Source organism: Gavialis gangeticus, unplaced genomic scaffold (genome assembly GCF_001723915.1).
Source record: "Gavialis gangeticus isolate Ggan-Ray unplaced genomic scaffold, GavGan_comp1, whole genome shotgun sequence".
In the NCBI taxonomy this organism is placed as follows: Eukaryota; Metazoa; Chordata; order Crocodylia; family Gavialidae; genus Gavialis; species Gavialis gangeticus.
In genome coordinates, this window is record NW_017728994.1 from 29,807,443 (window position 1) to 29,812,444 (window position 5,002).

At 57.9% G+C, this 5,002-nt stretch overlaps 2 long non-coding RNA genes across 5 annotated transcripts in view; one reads left to right on the forward strand and one right to left on the reverse strand.

Annotated features, from left to right (window-relative positions):
* Nucleotides 1-4,996, reverse strand: part of LOC109287422 — a 10,339-nt gene extending 5,343 nt beyond the window's left edge. The window contains exon 1 of the long non-coding RNA XR_002094858.1: nt 4,845-4,996. This is a non-coding gene — a long non-coding RNA (uncharacterized LOC109287422). The remainder of the gene's footprint in view (nt 1-4,844) is intronic.
* The window catches only part of LOC109287421, a 39,081-nt gene continuing 34,163 nt past the window's right edge, over nt 85-5,002 (forward strand). Inside the window, exons 1-2 of one of the 4 annotated variants that reach the window (XR_002094856.1) lie at nt 85-942; nt 2,354-2,431. This is a non-coding gene — a long non-coding RNA (uncharacterized LOC109287421). The other 3 variants (XR_002094855.1, XR_002094857.1, XR_002094854.1) reach the window with 3 other exon arrangements.

A 5,002-nucleotide genomic window follows, 5' to 3' on the forward strand; every position in this document is an offset into this window, starting at 1 on the left:
CGCCAAGCACCCGCCGCGCCCGGCCGGCCCGGCCCGGCCCGGCCCTGCCACGGGAGGGCGCGGAGGGAGCGGACAGGGCGGGGGGCTTCTCTCTCAAAAGAAAGTAAGATACCCAGTAACTCCCCCCTCCCCGCCCGGCCCCCGGTCCCGTCGGGCGCAGGCTGCGCTCCCGCCCGGGGGCATCCGCCGGGGGGTTCAGGTCCATTTCACCGCGGAACAAAGAGGGAAAATGCCCCGGCAAAGGGCGGTCCCCGCCCCCGGGCCGCGCAGGTGAGGGGCCGGGCAGCGGCCGTGCGAGCGGGGCGGGGGGCGCTGGGGGCACGCGCGCAAAGTGCCCCAAACTTCGCGGGAAAACTTTTCTCCCGCCGGCTCCGGGCAGGCGGCGACAACTGCCCCTTTTAGGGCTCGGAAAGAGACAGAGGCGTGCACCCCACCCCCAGCCCCGCGCCAGGGCTGCGAGCAGCCGGAGCCCAACTTGGCCGCCTAATTAAAGCGCGTGGCAGCCGGAGCCGCCGCTCGCCGCCAGCAGCTGTTAATGGCCTCGGAGTTGAGCGGAGCGCGGGGAGAGGCAGGGCTGGGAGGGAGGAGGCGGGAGCGGATGTGCCCCGGCCGGCCGGGCCGGGGCTCAGGGAGATCGGGGACGGGAGAGGACAGAGGAGCGCGGGGTGCGCGGGGCGGCGGAGCGAGGGAGGCAGCGCCGGCTTCCCAGCCCCGCGCCCCGCTCGCCCGCGCGGCTCGAGGAGGGGGCCGAGACCCGCACCAAAAGCACGGGCGCTGCAAGCGGGGTCCCCCCGCCGCCGCCGCCGCCTCGAGCTCCGCGATCGCAGCGGCACCGGGCAATGAGCCTCTCGCTTTTTTTTTTTTTTTTTTTAAATGTGCGTAAGTCTGTGCTGAGCCGGAGCCGCCGGACTGCGACCTGCCTCCCAGACGCCCTGCCTGCCCGTAAGTCCCACATTACCCTTCTCCCTCTACCCAACTTTGTCTTGCAGGGACCGGCCAGGCTCCAGGACACAGGCAGGGCAGCGGCCCCCGGGGCAGCGGCTCTTCCCGGCACCCACGTTGTGTCCGGGGCCCCGACCCACGGGCAAAGGACACGTGCCTTTCCCCTAGGTTGTTTTAAATACTCGGGACGAGGAAGTTTTCCGTGCAAATGCCCCCGCTTCGCTGTGCTGCAGTTAAAGGACGGGAGATCCTCTCGGCCGGCTGGCGACGCGCGTTGTGCTGCCTCCAGCCACATTTATGCCCACTCGGGGTTTCTAGTGCAAGGATCTGTCGTTTGCACTATGCGTGTACGGGCTGCAAATGTGTCTAATCTGGGAAGCCGAGGCCGGGGCATTTGAAATGAAAACGTCCAGTTAGCCTCAAGGGTCTCTCTCTCTCTCTCTAAAGGGAGAGCCAGAGCCCGGAGGGCAGCGCGCAGCACAGCAAAAGCTGGGATTGCTATCAGGAGGTGCCAATCAATCCTTCTTTTCAATACATCAATTAATAAGTGAGACTGGGGGTGAGGGCTGCGCCCCCCCCCCCACCGCGGCACCTCTCTGGGCGGGGGGGGGGGGAAGGGGGCGAGCTGAAGTTCAGAGGAAAGTGTCCTCAAGCAGCACTACACCGGCATCCAGAGCTGAGCAGACAGATCCCGAGTGCAGAAATAAGTGCAATGCTCACTCCCAGCACAGCCAGGATCCAGGCCCAGGGAGGCAGCCCGGGGCAGGCGAAGTTTCGGGGCGGCCGTGGTGTAGATACGGAGGGACAGCGACGCTGGTAGGAGCCCCCCGGGACCGGCTCTGGGGCTCCCGCGTGGCAACACCAACACCGCATAGTGGATGCACGGGTGGGAAATATTTGTGCATGGATATGTGCGCAGCCACATGCATGCACGTGTGTGCGCGCACATACACATGCCGAGGACCGGGGCCTGCAATCCCCCGCGCTTTACATTTCGTCTGCACTTACTTAAACTACACCCCCTCCCTGCCCCCACCCCACGCGGCTCTAACCCGGGGAATAAACATCATCATTTTGGTTCTGAACTGCCGCCCGACGTTTTGCGTTTCTCATAATTAAAAGGGGCCAGGATGGTGCAAAACTCCGCCAATCTGGCGATCCACGCTAGCGCAGTTGCTTTCTTTGCTGTAGATCTGCTCTCCACATACACAGAGGGGGGAGGCGGAGGGCTTTTATTAGTAGTATTATTATTTAAAGAAAGAAAGAAAGAAACGGGCAAACCTAGAGCATAATGGATTGTGTCGCAGGGGCTCGATGATCGCTTTCTAATTTAGCAATGACATCAATTCTCCTTTCTTTTAAGTGACGCTGATAATGCAAAACAATACAAATGTTGTGAATATTTGTGTAGCTCTAGGAAGCCCCGGGAAGTTCCCAGCCGAGCTGGCTGCCCGTTTGGTGAAGGATGGCGGAGCTGGGACAGTCGCAGGTATGTTGAGGTGGGCTGAGGTGGGCTGGGGTGGGAGGAGGGGGGCAGCTGTGGGTTGGGCGGCCTCCTAACTGGGTAGTTCCCCATGCAGCTCCAAATGGCTGGAAAAACCATTCTATACATAGTCTCTTCCTGCCAGAGCACACAGGTTATCTCAGTCCATATCGCTAAAGAAACCTATCATTTTCCTCAAATCTGAATGAGTAAAAACAACAGAGATTCCCCGAGCCAGATGATGATGATAATAATAATAATAAGACTGGAGGAAGAGAGAGAACTCCTGTTATTTCACTTGGTTCCCCAGCTGTTTTTCACCCTAAATACAGAGGTATTTTTTTTACACACAAGATTTCTGCTGTTTGTGGTTGATGCTGACTGTGATGCAGAGAGCAACCCCTTTTCTTGAGCATCCCCTGTGCAGAGTCATGCGATGTTGGGGGGGCGGGGGGGCTGGGGCAGACTGATTTTGCAGGTTTGAACTTCAGGAAGGAAAATAAGTAAAGAGAGAGAGAGAGAGAGAGAGAGAGAGAGAGAGAGAGATTGAAAGAGTCTCCCAGGCAGCCTGATCCCATTAGCTCCGTCCTTGGGTTGCATATTTATACGGTCTAGGAGGTGAACAGATGGACTATCAATTTAATTCCATCTTCAACACCATCAGAGATTGATTTTCTACTCGCTTTTAATTTTGCCATAATTAATTAGATCATTACAACTGTTTTCTATTGATCTCCCTATTTAAACCTCAGATGCAAAGGGACTTCAGCAGATCCTTTAAAAACTCAGAAGGGAAAAGGAAGAGAGGGGGCTGCAAACTTTCTGAGGGCTTTATTCGGTTTTTACTTAGAAGGTTTTCATTGCAGATCAGACACAATGCCTTTTGTTTTATGCGGTTTTTTTCTTTTTCTTTTTCTTTTTGACGTCTTTACATTTTTGGTAAATCTTTCTAAATTCATCTAGCGTAGAATGTGTATAATACAGAGAATACAGGATAGAGCTGATTTTAATATAGATTTCTTTCATATTCCCATCATGTGTCTATCTCTGTGTCTAGCGATTATATGTATGTGTACAAAGCTGGATCTGGTGTCTGCCAGGCGGGTGCATACCTGCGTTTGGTGTGTGGATGTCTTTGTGCGTGGAGATGCGTGTGAGAGTGTTTTTGTGCGTGTGTGTGTGTTCCCAAGCCCCACTGTCGGTGGGGAATATTCCCTTCTATGGCTCGATCAGAAGTGACAAAAGAGCAGCAGCGAACAGCTCCAAAAGGTAGCGTGGACCCTTGCTTGCTGACCAAGACTTTGAGCAGCAGCTAAAAACCCCAGGCAGCAGGGAAATGCAGGGCTGGCCCGGAGCGGGGAGACGATTTTCAGCCTCGCTTAGGTTCCTGGATTATTATTATTCTTTTTTGAAATAAATTAAAAGCACGGCTTCAGACGTAATCTGAACGACTCGAAGCGCATCATCCGTGCGCCCTCCCCCGACCAGCCCGCCAGGAGCCCCCAGGAAATGCTCCTCACTGCAGCTTTGTTTGCGACTCATACTATAATAATAATAATAAAAAACCCATAAAAATAAATCCACAGATCCAGGCGCCGGCCAAGGAGAATTCACTTTCAGCCGCGCGGGTCGGGGCAACGGCGCGGGTGAAAAGGAGTTCAAAGGAGCCGGCTCTTTAGATCCCGGAGCCAAGCCCCATTCCCAGGTCCGAGCCCCAAGTCCTGATCAAATCCAGCTCCCCCGCCCCCCCCACACATAAAGTCGCCCCCAAGCCCCAGGACCCGGGGAGCGGCGTGTCCCCAATGGCAGCGCGCAGACACAGCGCCCCTCGCACCGCACCGCACCGCACCGCACACGCGTCTCGCTCGCAACACGCCCAGACACAACACTCACACATGGCCGGGCACCCACCCGCGCAGCCCGGCACACGCGGGACCTCGGGACACGCACCAAGCAGCACAAAGGGCAACAAACCCGCGGGGGGGGCGGGGAGGGTAAACTGCTCCTCCGCGGCTCCCCGGAGGGGGCAAAACTCCGACTAGGAAAAGTTTCCGAAGTGAAGGAGTGAAAGGCGCTGGGGGAGGGGAGCCGCTCAGGACCGGACGCCGGCTAGCTGGCTAGGGGGAGAGTGGAAGCCCCGGGCTGTGGTGCACGCTCGCAGTGCACACGCGGGGCTCTTGCACACACGCCTCTGGAGGTGTCACGGTGCAAGGCAGCGGCAGCTCTCCCCATGAGCCCGGTGGGAAAGCAGCCCTGGAGCGTGGCTCCTGCAGGAGGGGCTGGGAGGGATCCGGCGGGGAGAAAGGAGCCGCGGCTGCCTCCTGCCCGGGGAGGGAGTTGGGGGCGACGGGCTCGTCCCCTCCCTCCCTGCTGAATATTCAGCGCTCTCCCCTAAGCGCGCCGGCCCCCTCCCCCTTACCTGCTCTCCCTGAGCTCTGAGCCATGGGTCCTTTGCCTAATGGTCCGTCTCCCCGGGACTGCTCCAGCCCAATAGATCCGCCGCGGCCTTTCCTTGCTGCTTCTCCTTCCCGCTTGGGTGTCTTGCTTTTTTTTTTTTTTTTCCCCCGCTGACTTTCG